This window comes from Stenella coeruleoalba (assembly GCF_951394435.1).
Source record: "Stenella coeruleoalba genome assembly, chromosome: 2".
NCBI lineage: Eukaryota > Metazoa > Chordata > Mammalia > Artiodactyla > Delphinidae > Stenella > Stenella coeruleoalba.
This window is the reverse complement of record NC_137147.1, coordinates 68925970-68947876: the sequence shown is the minus strand read 5'-3', so window position 1 is coordinate 68947876 and position 21907 is coordinate 68925970. Positions and strand designations below refer to the sequence as shown.

Below are 21907 nucleotides of genomic sequence, written 5' to 3'. Positions count from 1 at the left end.
TTTTGTCAGAATTATCCCTAAGTATTTTATATTTTTGAAATAACATTGTTTTCTTTCTTTTTTATTGATGTATAATTGACATAGAACATTATATTAGTTTCATGTGTAAAATATGATTCAATATTTGTATACACTGCAAAATGATCACCAAAATAAGTCTTGGTAACATCCATCACCATACATAGTTACATCATATATAAATTTTTTTCTTGTGATGAAGACGTTTAACATCTACTCTCTTAGCAACTTTCAAATGTGTAATACTGTAAATATTATTAACTACAGCCACTGCTGTACATTACATCCCCATATTTATTTTATAAATGAAATTTTGTACATTTTGGTCCCTTTCACCCTTTCACGCATCCAGCAGCTCCTGCTGGCAACCACCAATCTCTTCTCTGTATCTATAACTTTGGGGTTTGTTTATTGTCTTTCGTTTTTTTAGATTCCACATATAAGTGAGTTCGTATGGTATTTGTTTTTCTCTGACTTATTTCACTTAACACAATGCCTTCAAGGTCCACCCATGTTGTCACAAATGGCAAAATTTCCTTCTTTTTTAATGGCTGTATAGTATTCTATTATATATATATTTACATCGTCTTTATCCATTCATCCATTGTTGGACACTTAGGTTATTGCTAAGGGCTATTATAAATGCTGTAATGAACACTTTCTATTATTAATTTTGGGAGGAAACTCCATACTGTTTTCCATAATGGCTCTGCCATTTCACATTCCTACCAACAGTATACTAAGGTCTCCTTATCTCCACATTCTCACCAATACTTGTTATTTCTTGTCTTTTTGATAATAGCCATTCTAACAGTATGAGTTAATATCTCATTATGGTTTTGTTTTGGATTTCCCTGATGATTACTGATGTTGGACATCTTTTCATGTAACTGTTGGCCATCTGTATGCCTCCTTTGGAAAAATCTATATTCAAAAATCTTATGTCCATTTTTAAATTGGATTGCTTCTTTATTTGCTATTGAGACATATGAGTCCTTTACATATTTTGTATATTAACCCCTTATCAGATATAGTATTTGCAAATATTTTCTCTCATTTAGTAGTTTGCCTTTTAATTTTTGATGGATTTCTTTGCTGAGCAGAAGCTTTTAATTTTGATATAGTCTCATTTATTCTTTGCTTTTGAAGTCAGATGCCAAAAAATCATCATGAAGACTGATGTCAAGGAGCTTACCAGGTATGTTTTCTTCTAGGTGTTTTATGGTTTTGGATCTTCCATTCAAGTCTTTAATCCATTTTCAGTTAATTTTTGTGTATGATGTAAGATAGTAGTCTAGTTTCATCCTTTTACATGTGGCTGTCCAGTTTCCCCAACACCATTTATTGAAGAAAGTATCCTTTCCCTGTTATATATTCTTGACTCCTTTATCATAAATTAATTAACCATATATGAGCAATGTTATTTCTGGGCTCTCTATTCTGTTCCATTGATCTATGTGTCTGTTTTTACGTCAATACCATACTGTTATGAATACTGTAGTTTTCTAACATATTTATTTTTAAATAAAGGCAAGCCAAATATTATATTCATCGTCAATGTCATGGTCCAACATTTTTACAGGGTTCAAGCATATGTGTTTCCCCTGAACCTACCTGCACTGCTTTTGGTTTAGAGCAGATTTGCAAATTGACTCTTTGTATGTTCCTTATATTTTAGATATACAGTTATGCTTGATGTTTCCTGCATATACGTTGCAACCTAGATTCAAGGGTGAGTACAGATTTTCCCCATGTTGTCTTTTGGTGATTTCATTGGCCACCTGGAAGGGATAGAATTAAATTTCAAGAACTAAGCTGCCCCCTCTCTTGCAAGGTTTTGCTTGCACTTAAGACATGAGTGTCATGTGGAAGTACAGTAGCAAACATGATATGCAGAGAGATAATTATACTTCCTTTCCAGACACAGATTCTGTTCATTCTTCTAGATACATATAATAATAATAATAATGAAAATAATAATAATACTTATTAGCTTTTGGAATAAGTTACATATAAGATTCATATCTAGGAATAGGCAAGGTATTATATATTAATCAAAATTTATTTGCTAAGAAAAAAAGACAAATAGACTATCTTCACTTTGCAAATCATCTGTCCTTTTCATATGAATGTTAAGGCAGCAGTCTATAAAATGTTAATAATTCTATAGAAATCACTATATCTGAATACCTCCTAATCCTCCATAAGGCAACATTAGAAAACCTGTTTTTCAGAGATATGACCAAAATCTATGTATTTGGGGCTTATGAAAAAGAGGACATAGTCACAAAAATTACTTAAAGAGCGAAATCAAATTTAGTTAAGAAGGGAAATGCATCCTAGTAGAAGAAAAAGTATTTATAAGTTAAGAGCTTTGGGATATTTTAATGGCCAAAATAAACTCCAACACATTCACTATGTTATAGATTCTGTGAAGTCCCAGACATATACAGAAGAATCCAAAATTAAGTTAAAATGAGCAATAATTAATATGACACAAAATAAATTCTCAATGGCCATTAAAACTTCAAATATGATATCCAAACTATTTTTACTTGTATAAAGCAAATTTTAAATGTCCCAGACTTTACAGATTAAATTGTGAAAATTAGTGCTCTCTCCATATGTTTTGCCACATGATTACTGGATACTATGAAACTATGGTTTAAATTACAGCTTTAAAGCCTTTTTTTACAATCTTGTTTATAAAGCAATTTTATGGCAACATATTTGTTTCTTTTCAACACATTTTTTGGCACCTCCAGTGAAACTATAAGGTAAAATTTTCCCAGAATGAAAATAGTTTATCTTTCAAAGGCATACCTGGACCTTTTGAAAATGTAATTATAGTCCAGCTAAATGCTTCAGGCAAGTTGCTTAATCTTTTCATTTTCAAGAAAATATATGTGTGTGTGTGTGTGTGTGTAAAATTCCTCTGTGAGAATTAAACTGTATGTAGGTATGACAACTATCTAATCAGATTCCATGTGTTCAGGATGATTGCATTTGTTGTATATTATAGATTGATGCAGTACTGAAGAGAAGTACACCAGGGAAAAGGAACAGCACAATAGATTGGATTCATGGTTTCTGGCAGGAGAAATATAAATGGGCTTGAGTATATTCTGAATGAACACTAAACCCTGTTTTATAATGAAAATGAAAATATTGCAAAGTCTTTTTCTAGCACAAGATATGAAAGGCTATTTGGGATTTTAAGCAAACCTGTGATGTTGTTGCTAAAGTAAGTAGTAAGTTCTTAAGGACTGGCAATCGATAGCTGCAAAGCAGTTGAAAACTTACATATGGCAAACATGTATTACAAGATCGATTTTTATAGCAAAAATCTATATATCAAGCAGGTTTGTTGGAAGCAAATGATAAAATGAATATAGCTGGAGAAAGGTAGTACTCAAGATGGTGCTATAAGCTGAGGTGACATAAATTATAAAAGACAACTGAGGTGCAAGGCAGTGGAAGGATAATCAATTTTTCTGATGGTGTACAGTGACACACCTGTTGTCTCTTTAATACACTGTCAAATAAGCAATGGATATTTGTTAGTGAATTTTTTGAACCAGTAGCAGTATTGCAAGAATCATCAGTAATTGCCTTTGCAAAATATTTCAAGTATGGAAACCTAAAAAGCAGGACAATTATTTCTTCTATTATAATTAATCATTAATACAAATGCACAAGTACAAGATTTTTTCTGAGTCTTTTGCACAAGTACAAGATTTTTTCTGAGTCTCTTATGATGTCTTTAATTCCCAGATAAGGGTGAATGAATAATTTTCCAACTTAATTCTATAAACAGAATGCTCTTCATTTTATAATTGGAACAAACCCAAAATTGATATTTATAAGGTATCAATGTTTATTTAGCATCTTTAAAAATTATCATCTTGCTCTTGAATAGGAAACCTCCAGTAATAATGTTTAAGTTTATAATAATATATTCTAGAAAGTCATAAAATTGTGGGCTCTTTCCTATCTTTAAATAAATAATGACAAATATATCATTCATAGTCAAAGAAACGAGCATACCAATTTCAGAGCAAAGTGGGGTTTTTTGGATTTAACTTTTTTTTTTACATCTTTATTGGAGTATAATTGCTTTACAATAGTGTGTTAGTTTCTGCTTTATAACAAAGTGAATCAGTTATACATATACATATGTTCCCATATCTCTTCCCTCTTGCGTCTCCCTCTCTCCCACCCTCCCTATCCCACCCCTCTAGGTGGTCACAAAGCACCGAGCTGATCTCCCTGAGCTATGCGGCTGCTTCCCACTAGCTATCTATTTTACGTTTGGTAGTGTATATATGTCCATGCCACTCTCTCACTTTGTCACAGCTTACCCTTCCCCCTCCCTATATCCTCAAGTCCATTCTCTAGTAGGTCTGTGTCTTTACTCCTGTCTTACCCCTAGGTTCCTCATGACATTTTTTTTTCTTAAATTCCATATATATGTGTTAGCATATGGTATTTGTCTTTCTCTTTCTGACTTACTTCACTCTGTATGACAGACTCTAGGTCCATCCACCTCATTACAAATAGCTCAATTTCGTTTCTTTTTATGGCTGAGTAACATTCCATTGTGCATATGTGCCACATCTTCTTTATCCATTCATCCGATGATGGACACTCAGGTTGTTTCAATCTCCGGGCTATTGTAAATAGAGCTGCAATGAACATTTTGGTACATGACTCTTTTTGAATTATGGTTTTCTCAGGGTATATGCCCAGTAGTGGGATTGTTGGGTCATATGGTAGTTCTATTTGTAGTTTTTTAAGGAACCTCCATACTGTTCTCTATAGTGGCTGTATCAATTCACATTCCCACCAGCAGTGCAACAGTGTTCCCTTTTCTCCACACCCTCTCCAGCATTTATTGTTTCTAGATTTTTTGATGATGGCCATTCTGACTGGTGTGGGATGATATCTCACTGTAGTTTTGATTTGCATTTCTCTAATGATTAATAGTGTTGAGCATTCTTTCATGTGTTTGTGGCAGTCTGTATATCTTCTTTGGAGAAATGTCTGTTTAGGTCTTCTGCCCATTTTTGGACTGGGTTGTTTGTTTTTTTGTTATTGAGCTGCATGAGCTGCTTATAAATTTTGGAGTTTAATTCTTTGTCAGTTGCTTCATTTGCAAATATTTTCTCCCATTCTGAGGGTTGTCTTTTGGTCTTGTTTACGGTTTCCTTTGCTGTGCAAAAGCTTTGAAGTTTCATTAGGTCCCACTTCTTTATTTTTGTTTTTATTTCCATTTCTCTAGGAGGTGGGTCAAAAAGGATCTTGCTGTGATTTATGTCATAGAGTGTTCTGCCTATGTTTTCCTCTAAGAGTTTGATAGTTTCTGGCCTTACATTTAGGTCTTTAATCCATTTTGAGCTTATTTTTGTGTATGGTGTTAGGGAGTGATCTAATCTCATACTTTTACATGTACCTGTCCAGTTTTCCCAGCACCACTTATTGAAGAGGCTGTCCTTTCTCCACTGTACATTCCTGCCTCCTTTATCAAAGGTAAGGTGACCATATGTGCATGGGTTTATCTCTGGGCTTTCTATCCTGTTCCACTGATCTATCTTTCTGTTTTTGTGACAGTACCACACTGTCTTGATTACTGTAGCTTTGTAGTATAGTCTGAAGTCAGGAAGCCTGATTCCTCCAGCTCCATTTTTCGTTCTCAAGATTCCTTTGGCTATTTGGGGTCTTTTGTGTTTCCATACAAATTGTGAAATTTTTTGTTCTAGTTCTGTGAAAAATGCCAGTGGTAGTTTGATAGGGATTGCAATGAATCTGTAGATTGCTTTGGGTAGTAGAGTCATTTTCACAATGTTGATTCTTCCAATCCAAGAACATGGTATATCTCTCCCTCTATTTGTATCATCTTTAATTTCTTTCATCAGTGTCTTATAATTTTCTGCATACAGGTCTTTTGTCTCCTTAGGTAGGTTTATTCCTAGCTATTTTATTCTTTTTGTTGCAGTGGTAAATGGGAGTGTTTTCTTGATTTCACTTTCAGATTTTTCATCATTAGTGTATAGGAATGCCAGAGATTTCTGTGCATTAATTTTGTACCCTCCACTTTACCAAATTCATTGATTAGCTCTAGTACTTTTCTGGTAGCATCTTTAGGATTCTCTATGTATAGTATCATGTCATCTGCAAACAGTGACAGCTTTACGTCTTCTTGTCCGATTTGGAATTAACATTTTAAAAGTGGAAATTAAAGTATTCAACAGTTGAGAAATGTAAATGCAATTGCACCATTAAATCCCCATTGTCTTTCAAGCTAGCAATCTACATTCTATATGGAATGACTATTTTTTATTACAAAGTTCCCAAGCTCTCCAACTTGTCAGTAAGTCAATATTATAAGAATGTTCTTTACCATCTTCTGTCTAAAACTGTTAAATCATTAAGACTTTTTTCAACATGTTTATGTCTTGCAATTTACAGGTAGAATTTTATGGTAAGCTTTTGCTACCACTGTCACTCCCCAGCACTCAAAAGCATACACTGGATTTTGGGTAAGTTACTCAAGTCAGTAAAAATATATATTTAAATTATGAGGTATTTGTAGAAATTTAAATTTATTTACAAAAGGCAACTATTCTTAGATGGTAATTCTCACTATAGGAATTATATAAAATTATTTCTCCAAAGTTAATTAATTTTATTAATTATATAAAATTAATTCTCCAGTGGAAAATTAACCAAGACAACTATTTCCATAGTTAATGGAAATGAACTATTTCCATAAATAATACATGAATTTTGAGGAGAATAATCCTGTTGTGATTTATTTATTTATTTATTTTTGTGGTGCGCGGGCCTCTCACTGTTGTGGCCTCTCCCGTTGAGGAGCACAGGCTCCGGATGCCCAGGCTCAGTGGCCATGGCTCACGGGCCCAGCCGCTCTGCAGCATGTGGGATCTTCCCGGACCAGGGCACGAACCCGTGTCCCCTGCATTGGAAGGCGGACTCTCAACCACTGCGCCACCAGGGAAGCTCCTGTTATAATTTTTTTTAAGTCTCCAATTCAATTGATACTTATTTTTCACTTGTTGAAGGATAATATTGTTTCTTGAGAAATCTTTTGGAGGTATTCAAGTTCACATATTCTGACAAATCGCTATGAGCTACAGTTCATGATGAACTGAAATATGATAAGTTTTCCAAGTACAGAAACCAGGATTTTTTGTTTTAATCAAACATAGCTTATTAGACTTCATAAATGTGAATAATGCTAGAAAAAAATAATCAATACTTTGTCTTAGTTCAAAATATTTGAAATTAATTTAAATATGCCACAGAAGTAAAGAAAAATGCAAAATGGATTGTTTGAGTTAATATATTTAAAAATTGCTGAATTCTTTCATATTTATTACACGTGCTGTCATTAGTCCTAGCACTCAAGCATCACAGAAAGAAGTAAATTGAAGATGTTATTATTACATTGAAAGTGTGTTGACTTCTGTCAGTTCATTACTTCTTTGCTAAGTACTGTTACTAGGTTCCATCTGGTGTATTCACCATTCCAACTTAAAATCTGCAGAAAGATTCCAGCTAAGGATGAGAAATAAAGTGAACTGGTATTCGCTTTACTTCACTTTAAGCATGATGGTCATTAGAAGAAATTCCTAATTATCAGTTTTCTTAGGCTGCAAAATAGATTGCATATTGCAGAAGTCCTAATTTTTTCTTGAGTTAAAAAAAAAAAGGTATACATTTTTAAGCTAAAATTCATGGTAACATAATGAGCACACTGTTATAGCATATTTTCAAACAATGGTTTTATGGCCATCTGCACTGGGTTGAATGTTTTTCACTATCTAAAAATTTAAAGAAACTTCAAGACAGACTCAAGAATTGTAATGAAAGAGTCATCCCTGACTCTTAACAATGCTGGGAGAAAACACATGAAAGAAATTGCCTAAAATACAAAGGATTATGAAAATACAAAATTTTCAAATGAATGAATTTTTAGTTGGTATTCATAACAAACACTAATTTTTACATGTTATGTATCAATTGCCTAAATGCATAAATAGCATATTGCTACATATTTAAGATTTTGTACTACTAAAGCAAAGCAAGCATATGAATTTTAGTTACTTGATGCTGTACTCAGTGAACCCTATGTCCTGAATAAGCAGCTGGTGTACAATAAATTGTATACAAAAAAAAGAAATAAGAAAAAAGTCAACCATAGATGGTTAAATTCGAGACACACAATTCTCTATTCCCCTAGGTAGAATGAAGCACCATCTTCCACTAGGTGATATAGTGCAACAAACATCTTACCTACAAGACATCTGTTTTCCAGCTGACAATGGGCCAAAACAACACTTCAGACTTGGGGAAAAAAATGTTTTCCTCTCAGAGCAGCACTGACATAAATCCTAATGACCTGATACTTTTAACTACTCCTTTTTAACAACATCTTGTACAATTCTCCAGCAGGGTCTTGAAATGAGGTGAGAGTAAAATGCCACCCACAGCACTTAAATCAGACTTGGGGCCTAATAACGGTTTTTTCTCAACGACTCTTTTTCTACTTTGTCTTCCTAATTATTGTCATCAGTATGCACTTTTTTTCCTTGAGAGAAAATATTGACCTTTTTGGAGTGAAATATTGAAATGGTGAATTTGTTTTATTGATGATTCTGCAGTGGCTAACATTCACAGAACTAAAGGTTGCAGAACTTTGTTGATGGGACCAAAAAATTAGGAGCAAATTAAACAGAGAAGTAAAACAGGACTTCCTAATTAATTTGTAGATTTTTGTTTAATCTTCCCTGCATGAGAAGCTAGGTGTGTAAAATAAATCTTTATATCTGGCACTGATTAAAGTTCCAAGTTAGCAATTGAAGGTAATAACAACTCTTTACTCATACACATTAAATGGGTTTTTAGAAACTTCTGAACCTAAAAGAAAGTTGTTAATTTTTGCAAGCATGAGCAAACTTTTAACAGTGCAGCTTCCACCTCAGCTTCTACCTGAGCCTGATTAATGAGCAAGCATTAGGAATGAAATGTGATAAGGTACATATTAAAGGAGATTTAGAAGCCCTATTAACCTTCTAGTCTTGCAGCCTATATATGTCAATTTATTTATGTAATTTTCTTTAACACTAGCATTGTTATGAGGGTCTTGCATTTACAAAATTATTCTGACATAATTCACATAATAAATGCTGATCCTAACCTCTTTCTTATAAAAGAGCTCTCTCAAAACCCTCATCTTGCCCCAGCTTCTGGGTATTGTGAAGAGTTCTCAGATTTTAACTGAAGCAGAATTGTGGTAGTAACTTAAGATTCTTGATCTTAACTACCTCAAGGTTTACTCAGGCTTGGTTTAACCAATTTTCTTCAGACTCCAGAATCAAATTCATTGTATATTTAGATCTTAAAAGTTAGAACCATAAGATGCAAAGATTCTCTTTATTGCATAGCTCACTAGCTCAATCTACCAAGGGAGGAAGATGTGAAGTGGGAAATATTAAATGTCCCACATGATGCAGAATGGAACTGATACAAAAGGGAAGCAAGTAGATAATTCCATGTAAAAGTAAACATTTATCCTAGCAAAGTCATAGGGAAGACAGAAGGTTAGCACCCAGTACCTCTATCTATAAAGATATGAAGGCACACCTTTGTGTTCCTTCAGTAGCAAAATAATCCTTGCAAATGGCCTAGAAGTTTTGTATACCTCTTTTGTACAGCTCACCCCCTACAGGTTTTTTTGCAACATTTTTTGTTTTTGTTTGTTTGGGTTTTTTTTTTTATAAAAGTACCTAGGGGATCCTCTCTAATTACAGGAAGGTACTTTTTTCCTTCAACACTGTAATCTGACCTGTGACAAATGTGTACTATACACTATGTAAATGGCTAACAAATCAATTGCAAACCAACTGAATGGACAAATCTCAGTGCTGTTGCTGAAATCTCTTCAGAATAGTCATTGTGACCTCAAAGTTAGTTTCAAAATTTGAAAGCATCAATCAAAACTGAAGATGAAACACTAATGAATGTTGAATTCTCATGCTTTAGGTGTACTTCCTTTTCAGATTTTTTGATTCTCTGCTATTTTTCCTGTACTGTTTTATTTAAATTTCCTACACACTAACTTTGTGCGATTGAAATAAAGTTGCAGTGTATATTTTTAAAAAGTACGTGGAGCATCTTGGTTCTTTCCAATGGAGAAAGGGCACCTTTCTCAAGAGAATCGGAATACCATCCCCACCACCACTGTCTCTCTGCCTCTATACATCTAGAGATGGTCATCCTCTCTTAATGTCAGTTTTCTTATCTAGAGAGACTAGTACTTAAATTTCTACAGGACCATGAAAAGGATGGTATGTTTTTAAAAACTGCTTGCTAGAGAAATTCCTAAAACTTACCATAACCTAAGATCTGCTGTATCAGAATCTCTGGGAGATTAGGCTAAAAATCCCTAGTAGCATTATTAAGAATCCATACAACATCAGAGATCAAACTTAGAAGGAATACCAGGCAAGCGTTTAAGAATAAATCCCAAAGATGGTGGCATAGGAAGTCCTGGAGCTCATTTCCTCGCATGGACACAATGAATCTACACCTACATATAAAGCAATTCCTCTTGAAGATGACCCAATGGCTGACAGAACAATAGAAGGACCACGTAGAACTGGGTATAAAAGATTGAGATGGTATCCATGGGAAACCCCTGATATGGTGAACTTCAGTAAGGAGGAATACTGCTGAGGAGCCCAAATGGAGGTTTGCCCACCCTGGGACACAGTGAAAAAAACAGCAGTGTAAAGAGTATCTAAAATATACAGAAAGAAAATTTATTTACTAGCCTTAGAGCTTCCACCAAATGTGCAGGGCACTGTTGGAGCCCTCTCCAGGTTCTAAGGTGCTGCTGAGCACAATTGTTTGAGTCCCCACCAGCACTCCCCCAAGCTTGCACCTATTCCAGCTCCAGCCACCCACCAAGGCATTTTCAGACCAGTAACTGGCCAGGGCCTACTCCAACCGCAGCCACCCTGCCAAGGTGGCCTCAGGCACAATGCCCCCTAGGGTCAGCCCCTGGCCCACAACTTCTTCAGCTCCAGCTGGCCTGCCTAAGTAATCTACACAGGGGATGCTCCCACACAAGACCACTCCTTCAAGACCAGGAGATGTAACTGTTTTACCTAATCCATAGAAATAATGTGTGTACTCCTATGTCCACTGCAGCACTATTTACCATAGCCAAGATATGGAAAAAACCTAAGTGCCAATCAGTAGATGAATAGATAAAGAAGATGTGATATATATGTAATGGAATATCATTCAGCCATTAGAAAGAAAGAACTCTTGCTGTTTGTAGCAACATGGATGGAACTGGATAGGATTATGATAAGTGATATAAGTCAGAAGAGAAAAACAAATACCATATAATTTCACTTATATGTGGAATCTAAAAAACAAAACAAACAAGTGAAACAAAACAGAAACATACTCATAGATACAGAGAACAAACCAGTGGTTGCTAGAGGGAAGAGGGCTGGGGGATGGACAAAATAGGTAAAGGAGATTAAGAGGTACAGAATTACAACAACAAAATAGATAAATCATGAGGATGTAATGTACACAGAGGGAATATAGTCAATAATATTGTACAACTTTGTATGATAACAGATGGTAATTGGTCCTATTGTGGTGGTCATTTCATAATGTGTAAAAATATTGAATCACTGTGTTATACACCTGAAACTAATATAATATTGTATGTTAATTATAACCCAATAAAAAATAAATAAATACCACTGATCAGTCAAAAATGAGGGGACTAGATAATATAAGTTATGATTAAAATGTAAAACTTTATAGTATATCCTCTCAAGTTAATCATAAAATCACAAAATGTGATCACAACCCCTGCCTACTGCATTCTTTACTTTTATTATCCTTCACCAACTTAGATTTCATGTTATTTCATTTCAAAAAGTTTTGCCATTAGTATCTACTGCCTCAGTTCCTTTGTCTCTTTATCACATTCATCTGAAAAACTCACCCTAAATGCGTCTAGTTGACCACCTTCTCTAAATCGACATTGAAGTAGCTAATCACTGCTAAAAAATGTCACATAACAAACATTGCTAAATTCTTCATCAGCAAACCCAAATGGACTACCAGAATGGCCCAACAATCACCTAATGACACAAGGATCCCTGCTACCTCTCCTACACCTGCTCAATCTTCTATATTTAACATATCAACAACAATGTATTTACTTCTATCATATCTCTTAAAAGCTAACTTTTCATCTTCTCCACCATCACCACTCTAGGCCAACTGCAATCATCACTCATCAGCAACTACCTACTGTCTATCTATATGCCCTTTTGTACATCTAATCCATTTTCCACACTGGAGCCAAAGTTATCTACGTGAAATGCAAGTTTAATTCTCCCCCCTCCACTCTTCCTCTCTCTCACCATGACCACCACTACCACCACCATTTAAATTTTTTCCTTAGCTTCCCATACTCTTACGATTAAGGTGAGACTCAATTTTGTGATTTACAAGGACCTGTATATTTTGGTTCTTACCCATTTCTCTATATGAAATTTGCCTCCATAAGACATTTACATATAGGTGTTCCTTCTACATGAAATGTTCTTTCCTCTCTTTTCTTAGTCAACTCCAGTTCATTCATCAGAAACCAACTCAATTATATCATGACCGAAATTTTATATTTTATTGTGTAATTCTTTGATGAAAATCTATCCCACTGCAAAGATCGTAAGTTATATCGTTAAATAATAATATACATATAAAAAAAGAAAAATATCCTAAAAGAAGATTTAGTTGTCTGTACAATAAAAGGAATGAGGGATATATTCTTAACCAAAACAGAAAACAGAAGTTATTTTTCTATGTAGATCTCTTACAATAGATAAAATTCAAGTTGGGATAGCAAAAGACAGTGTAAGCAAAGCAAAAGATAGGCAGCTGTTTTTGGAGACAAATGTTTATAATACAGAGAGCTCATTGAAAAGATTAAGGTCTATAATATAAAAAATGTTCATACAAATTACAAAAATAGGACCAAAGAAATAAATAAAACACCCACAATAGATAAGTGGGTAAACGATACAATGAGGCAAAACAGAAGAGCAAATTCAAGTGGCCAAAAACCAAAGAAAAAGACGAGATGTCTGAATATCTCATTAATCAGAAAAAAATAAATTAAGTAGCAACAAGAAACATTTGCACATATTAGCCTGACTAAAATGTTAAAAAGTGTTAGGATATATTGTGTGGAATATGGAGAGTGCATACTCCCATACTATTGAAGAAAATATGAATTGTTATTATTTCTATCAAAAGCAGTCTGACAAAATCTAGTAAAATTAAAAATTGCAAGACCCTTTGACCCAGCAAATTCATTCTCGTGAATGTATTCCATACTAATAAATTATTTAAAATTAGGGTAAGTAAGAACAATAATGCAGCTTTTTCAAGTGGGAAAAACAACTGGGTATAAAGTAAATGTTAACCATTTAGAAGTGGTTGAATAAATTACTTTATATCCAGACCATGAAATATTTTGTAGCCATTGAAAGAATGAATTATAACTAGACTAATTGATTTAGAGAACACTCCATGAGATACTACTGAGAAAAAAGAACATAATTCAGAAACTGTCTGAAATATCCCATTTTTGTAGAACAATGACACAAATCTTCTACATGCATATAGATGCATGGGGAAAAATAATTATATGCACATAATATGTTTTTAACATGAGTTTCTAGGATTGGGGATGTGGATGGAGAATACGGTGACATCAAACTAAAAAGAAAACTAAAATATAAAATTACATTAAAGTAATTACATTAAAATTACATTAAAAATAAGTCAATAAATATACCTTTATAAGAACAGTATATATTTTCATTACATATGTGGTTAAAAACTAATAACATCAAACAAAAAAGATGGAATGCATAATTGAAAATATGATCTTTACTGTCTTGTCAAGTTGTACTTACCTCTGAATGCAAAGGCCATACTGCCTGTGGTTTATCTCCCTATCTGGAAGATCAGAGACCATTTTTTAGTCATTTTTCCTCAAAGCACTTTAAGTAGTCTTTTATACATAAATCTCTGTTCCTGAATCTATTTTAATCAGATTCACTCAGTAATATTTATTGAATGAAAAATCAATAGGCACAGTTTTAGGCTTTGAAAAAATAAAAATAAATAGAGATATATTAGAGTAAAATAATAAATACAAATGAATATTGAATAATAGGCAATGGAAAATCCAGAGAAAATCAAATAAAACCAAATGTAAGAAAAAATTAAAACAATGATCTTAGAAAAGATGATAGGTATGGAAAACATGATTGAAGAAGTTATTAGTATACAGAAGAAACAAAACAAATAGAAGAGATAAAGTATTCTAAAATAAAAGGGAAGAAAACTTTCCTGAAACAAAGACTCAAATCTGTCAATTGAAAGTTTTTCCCAACAACTGCCATGTTGTTGGGGAAAATATTGCTCAAAATAATCAGTACCAAGCTCTAGCCCAGTGAAGATCCAGAAGAAGTATTTAAGGCCAGAAGACAGGAATCAATGTCTACATATTCTGAGGATGAGCATATAATTTAAAAATGTAATACAAATCCAAGTAATGTTGCAATTATAAAACCAGCAGAAAGATAGCCTCAAACACATAAGAATGCATGAATATGACCCTTCATAAAACAAAAATAAACAATAACAACAAAAACATTTGCTTGGGGGGAGCTTCGAGATGGCAGAAGAGTAAGATGCGGAGATCACCTTCCTCCCCACAGATACATCAGAAATACATCTACATGTGGAACTGCTCCTATAGAACACCTACTGAACGCTGGCAGAAGACCTCAGACCTCCCAAAAGGCAAGAAACTCCCCCACACACCTGGGTAGGGGAAAAGAAAACCAGAGACAAAGAATAGGGACCGGACCTGCACCAGTGGGAGGGAGCTGTGAAAGAGGAAAGGTTTCCACACACTAGAAGCCCCTTTGCGGGCGGAGACTGCGGTGGCAGAGGGGGGAGCTTCGGAGCCATGGAGGAGAGCACAGCCACAGGGGTGCGGAGGGCAAAGCGGAGAGATTCCCGCACAGAGGATCGGTGCCGACCGGCACTCACCAGCCCGAGAGGCTTGTCTGCTCACCCGCCGGGTTGGGCGGGGCTGGGAGCTGAGGCTCAGGCTTCGGAGGTTGGATCCCAGGGAGAGGACTGGGGTTGGCTGCGTGAACACAGCCCGAAGGGGGCTAGTGTGCCACGGCTAGCCGGGAGGGAGTCCGGGAAAAAGTCTGGAGCTGGTGAAGAGGCAAAAGACTTTTCCTTGCCTCTTTCTTTCCTGGTGCACGAGGAGAGGGGATTAAGAGCGCTGCTTAAAGGAGCTGCAGAGACAGGCGGGAGCCGCGGCTATCAGCGCAGACCCCAGAGACGGGCATGAGACTAAGCAGCTAAAGCTGCTGCTGCCGCCACCAAGAAGCCTATGAGCAAACACAGGTCACTATCCACACTGCCCCTCGCGGGAACCTGTGCAGCCCGCCAATGCCAGGGTCCCGTGAGCCAGGGACAACTTCCCCGGGAGAATGCACGGCACACCTCAGGCTGGTGAAATATCACACCAGCTTCTACAGCCGCAGGCTCGCCTCCGTACCCCTCCCTCCCCCCCGGCCTGAGTGAGCCAGAGCCCCCGAATCAGCTGCTCCTTTAACCACATCCTGGCTGAGCAAAGAACAGATGCCCTCAGGCGACCTACATGCAGAGACAGGGCCAAATCCAAAGCTGAACCCCAGGAGCTGTGCGAACAAAGAAGAGAAAGGAAAATCTCTCCTAGCAGCCTCAGGAGCAGCGGATTAAATCGCCACAATCAACTTGATGTACCCTGCATCTGTGGAATACCTGAATAGACAATGAATCATCCCAAGAAGGAGGTGGACTTTGGGAGCAAAGATATATTTTTTCCACCTTTTTCTCTTTTTGTGAATGTGTATGTGTATGCTTCTGTGTGTGATTTTGTCTGTATAGCTTTGCTTTCACCATTTGCCCTAGGCTTCTATCCATTCGTTTTTGTTAGTTTTTTTTTTTTTACTTTCTAAAATTTTTTTCTTAATAAATATTTTTTATCTTAATAACTTTATTTTATTTTACTTTACTTTATTTTATTTTATCCTCTCTCCCTCTCTCTCTCTCTCTCTCTCTCTCTCGCTCTCTCTCTCTCTCTCTCTCTCTCTCTCACTCTCTCTCTCTCCTTCATTCTTTTTTTCTTTCTTATTTTTTCTCCCTTTTATCTGAGCCGTGTGGATGAAAGGCTCTTGGTGCTCCAGCCAGGAGTCAGTGCTGTGCCTCTGACATGGGAGAGCCAACTTCAGGACACTGGTCCACAAGAGACCTCCCAGCTCCATGTAATATCAAACAGCGAAAATCTCCCAGATCTCCATCTCAATGCCAAGACCCAGCTTCACTCAACGACCAGCAAACTACAGTGCTGGACACCCTATGCCAAACAACTAGCAAGACAGGAACGCAGCCCCATCCATTAGCAGAGAGGCTACCTAATATCATAATAAGGCCACAGACACCCCAAAACACACCACCAGACATGGACCTGCCCACCAGAAAGACAAGATCCAGCCTCATCCACCAGAACACAGGCACTAGTCCCCTCCACCAGGAAGCCTACACAACCCACTGAACCAACTTTAGCCAATGGGGACAGACACCAAAAACAATGGGAACTATGAACCTGCAGCCTGCAATAAGGAGACCCCAAACACAGTAAGATAAGCAAAATGAGAAGACAGAAAAACACACAGCAGATGAAGGAGCAAGGTAAAAACCCACCAGACCTAATAAATGAAGAGGAAATAGGCAGTCTATCTGAAAAAGAATTCAGAATAATGAGTGTAAACATGATCCAAAATCTTGGAAATAGAACAGAGAAACTACAAGAAACGTTTAACAAGGACCTAGAAGAACTAAAGGGCAAACAAACAATGATGAACAACACAATAAATGAAATTAAAAATTCTCTAGAAGGGATCAATAGCAGAATAACTGAGGCAGAAGAACGGATAAGTGACCTGGAAGATAAAATAATGGAAACAACTACTGCAGAGCAGAATAAAGAAAAAAGAATGAAAAGAACTGAGGACAGTCTCAGAGACCTCCGGGACAACATTAAATGCACCAACATTCGAATTATAGGGGTCCCAGAAGAAGAAGAGAAAAAGAAAGGGACTGAGAAAATATTTGAAGAGATTACAGTTGGAAACTTCCCTAATATGCGAATGGAAATAGTCAATCAAGTCCAGGAAGCACAGAGAGTCCCATACAGGAAAAATCCAAGGAGAAACACACCAAGACACATATTAATCACACTATCAAAAATTAAATACAAAGAAAACATATTAAAAGCAGCAAGGGAAAAACAACAAATAACACACAAGGGAATCCCCATAAGGTTAACAGCTGATCTCTCAGCAGAAACTCTACAAGCCAGAAGGGAGTGGCCGGACATATTTAAAGTGATAAAGGAGAAACGCCTACAACCAAGATTACTCTACCCAGCAAGGATCTCATTCAGATTTGATGGAGAAATTAAAAGCTTTACAGAAAAGCAAAAGCTGAGAGTTCAGCACCACCTAACCAGCTTTACAACAAATGCTAAAGGAACTTCTCTAGGCAGGAAACATAAAAGAAGGAAAAGACCTACAATAACAAATCCAAAACAATTTAGAAAATGGGAATAGGAACATACATATCGATAATTACCTTAAATGTAAAAGGATTAAGTGCTCCCACCCAAAAACACAGACTCACTGAATGGATACAAAAACAAGACCAGTATATATGCTGTCTACAAGAGACGCACTTCAGACCTAGGGACACATACAGACTGAAAATGAGGGGATAGAAAAAGATATTCCATGCAAATGGAAACCAAAAGAAAGCTGGAGTAGCAATTCTCATATCAGACAAAATAGACTTTAAAATAAAGACTATTACAAGAGACAAAGAAGGAAACCACATAATGACCAAGTGATCAATCCAAGAGGAAGATATAACAATTGTAAATATTTATGCACCCAACACAGGAGCACCTCAATACATAAGGCAAATACTAACAGCCATAGAAGAGGAAATCGACAGTAACACAATCATAGTAGGGGACTTTAACACCCCACTTTCACCAACGGACAGATCATCCAAAATGAAAATAAATAAGGAAACACAAGCTTTAAATGATACATTAAACAAGATGGACTTCATTGATATTTATAGGACATTCCATCCAAAAACAATGAAATACACATTCTTCTCAAGTACTCATGGAACATTCTCCAGGATATATCATATCTTGGGTCACAATTCAAGCCTTGGTAAATTTAAGAAAATTGAAATTGTATCAAGTATCTTTTCTGACCACAATGCTATGAGACTAGATATCAATTACAGGAAAAGATCTGTTAAAAATACAAACACATAGAGGCTAAACAATACACTACTTAATAATGAAGTGATCACTGAAGAAATCAAAGAGGAAATCAAAAAATACCTAGAAATAAATGACAATGGAGACACGACGACCCAAAACCTATGGGATGCAGCAAAAGCAGTTCTAAGAGGGAAGTTTATAGCAATACAATCCTACCTTAAGAAACAGGAAACATCTCGAATAAACAAGCTAACCTTGCACCTAAAGCAATTAGATAAAGAAGAACAAAAAACCCCCAAAGTTTGCAGAAGGAAAGAAATCATAAAGATCAGATCAGAAATAAAGGAAAAAGAAATGAAGGAAATGATAGCAAAGATCAATAAAACTAAAAGCTGGTTCTTTGAGAAGATAAACAAAATTGATAAACCATTAGCCAGACTCATCAAGAAAAAAAAGGAGAAGACTCAAATCAATAGAATTAGAAATGAAAACGGAGAAGTAACAACTGAGACTGCAGAAATACAAAGGATCATGAGAGATTACTACAAGCAACTCTATGCCAATAAAATGGACAACCTGGAAGAAATGGACAAATTCTTAGAAATGCACAACCTGCAAAGACTGGACCAGGAAGAAATAGAAAATATGAACAGACTAATCACAAGCACTGAAATGGAAACTGTGATTAAAAATCTTCCAACAAACAAAAGCCCAGGACCAGATGGCTTCCCAGGCGAAATCTATCAAACATTTAGAGAAGAGCTAACAGCTATCCTTCTCAAACTCTTCCAAAATATAGCAGAGGGAGGAACACTCCCAAACTCATTCTACGAGGCCACCATCACCCTGACACCAAAACCAGACAAAGATGTCACAAAGAAAACTACAGGCCAATATCACTGATGAACATAGATGCAAAAATCCTCAACAAAATACTAGCAAACAGTATCCAACAGCACATTAAAAGCATCATACACCATGATCAAGTGGGGTTTATTCCAGGAATGCAAGGATTCTTCAATATATGCAAATCAATCAATGTGATATACTATATTAACAAACTGAAAGAGAAAAACCATATGATCATCTCAATCAATGCAGAGAAAGCTTTCGAAAAAATTCAACACCCATTTATGATAAAAACTCTGCAGAAAGTAGGCATAGAGGGAAATTTCCTCAACATAATAAAGGCCATATATGACAAACCCACAGCCAACATCATCCTCAATGGTGAAAAACTGAAAACATTTCCACTAAGATCAGGAACAAGACAAGGTTGCCCACTCTCACCACTCTTATTCAACATAGTTTTGGAAGTTTTAGCTATAGCAATCAGAGAAGAAAAGGAAATAAAAGGAATCCAAATCGGAAAAGAAGAAGTAAAGTTGTCACTGTTTGCAGATTACATGATGCTATACATAGAGAATCCTAAAGATGCTACCAGAAAACTACTAGAGGTAATCAATGAATTTGGTAAAGTAGCAGGATACAAAACCTCTGGCATTCCTATACACTAATGATGAAAAATCTAAAAGTGAAATTAAGAAAACACTCCCATTTACCACTGCAACAAAAAGAATAAAATAGCTAGGAATAAACGTACCTAAGGAGAAAAAAGACCTGTATGCAGAAAATTATAAGACACTGATGAAAGAAATTAAAGATGATACAAATAGAGGGAGAGATATACCATGTTCTTGGATTGGAAAAATCAACATTGTGAAAATGACTCTACTACCCAAAGCAATCTACAGATTCAATGCAATCCCTATCAAACTGCCACTGGCATTTTTCACAGAACTAGAACAAAAATTTTCACAACTTGTATGGAAACACAAAACACCCTGAATAGCCAAAGCAATATTGAGAAGAAAAACGGAGCTGGAGGAATCAGGCTCCTTGACTTCAGACTATACTACAAAGTTACAGTAATCAAGACAGTGTGGTACTGGCACAAAAACAGAAAGATAGATCAATGGAACAGGATAGAAAGACCGGAGATAAACCCTTGCAAATATGGTCACCTTATCTTTGATAAAGGAGGCAGGAATGTACAGTGGAGAAAGGACAGCCTCTTCAATAAGTGGTGCTGGGAAAACTGGACAGGTACATGTAAAAGTATGAGATTAGATCACTCCCTAACACCATACACAAAAATAAGCTCAAAATGGATTAAAGACCTAAATGTAAGGCCAGAAACTATCAAACTCTTAGAGGAAAACATAGGCAGGACACTCTATGACATAAATCACAGCAAGATCCTTTTTGACCCACCTCCTAGAGAAATGGAAATAAAAACAAAAATAAAGAAACGGGACCTAATGAAACTTCAAAGCTTTTGCACAGCAAAGGAAACCATAAACAAGACCAAAAGACAACCCTCAGAATGGGAGAAAATATTTGCAAAAGAAGCAACTGATAATGGATTAATTTCCAAAATTTACAAGCAGCTCATGCAGCTCAATAACAAAAATACAAACAACCCAATCCAAAAATGGGCAGAAGACCTATATAGACATTTCTCCAAAAAAGATATACAGATTGCCAACAAACACATGAAAGAATGCTCAACATCATTAATCATTAGAGAAATGCAAATCAAAACTACAATGAGATATCATCTCACACCAGTCAGAATGGCCATCGTCAAAAAATCTACAAACAATAAATGCTGGAGAGGGTGTGGAGAAAAGGGAACACTCTTGCACTGCTGGTGGGAATGTAAATTGGTATAGCCACCATGGAGAACAGTATGGAGGTTCCTTAGAAAACTACAAATAGAACTACCATATGACCCATGAATCCCACTACTGGGCATAAACCCTGAGAAAACCATAATTCAAAAAGAGTCATGTACCACAATGTTCATTCCAGCTCTGTTTACAGTAGCCAGGACATGGAAGAAACCTAAGTGTCCATTGACAGATGAATGGATAAAGAAGATGTGGCACATATATACAATGGAATATTACTCAGCCATAAAAGGAAACGAAATTGAGTTATTTGTGGTGAGGTGGATGGACCTAGCGTCTGTCATACAGAGTGAAGTAAGTCAGAAAGAGAAAAACAAATACCATATGCTAACACATATATATGGAATCTAAGAAAAAAGAAAGTCATGAAGAACCTAGGGGCAAGACGTGAATAAAGACACAGGCCTACTAGAGAATGGACTTGAGGATATAGGGAGGGGGAAGGGTAAGCTGTGACAAAGTGAGAGAGTGGCATGGACATATATATATATACATATATATAGATATATATGTATGTATGTATATGGGATATGGGAACATATGTATAACTGATTCACTTTGTTATAAAGCAGAAACTAACACACCATTGTAAAGCAATTATACTCTAATAAAGATGTTTAGAAAAAAAAATTTGCTTGAAATCTAG

The 21907-nt window shown here is 35.9% G+C and overlaps 1 long non-coding RNA gene across 1 annotated transcript in view; it reads right to left on the bottom strand.

The window, feature by feature from the left end:
- Positions 1-21907, bottom strand: part of LOC307182562 — a 186593-nt gene that overhangs the window by 34741 nt on the left and 129945 nt on the right. Inside the window, exon 2 of the long non-coding RNA XR_013827201.1 lies at positions 14058-14100. This is a non-coding gene — a long non-coding RNA (uncharacterized lncRNA). The remainder of the gene's footprint in view (positions 1-14057; positions 14101-21907) is intronic.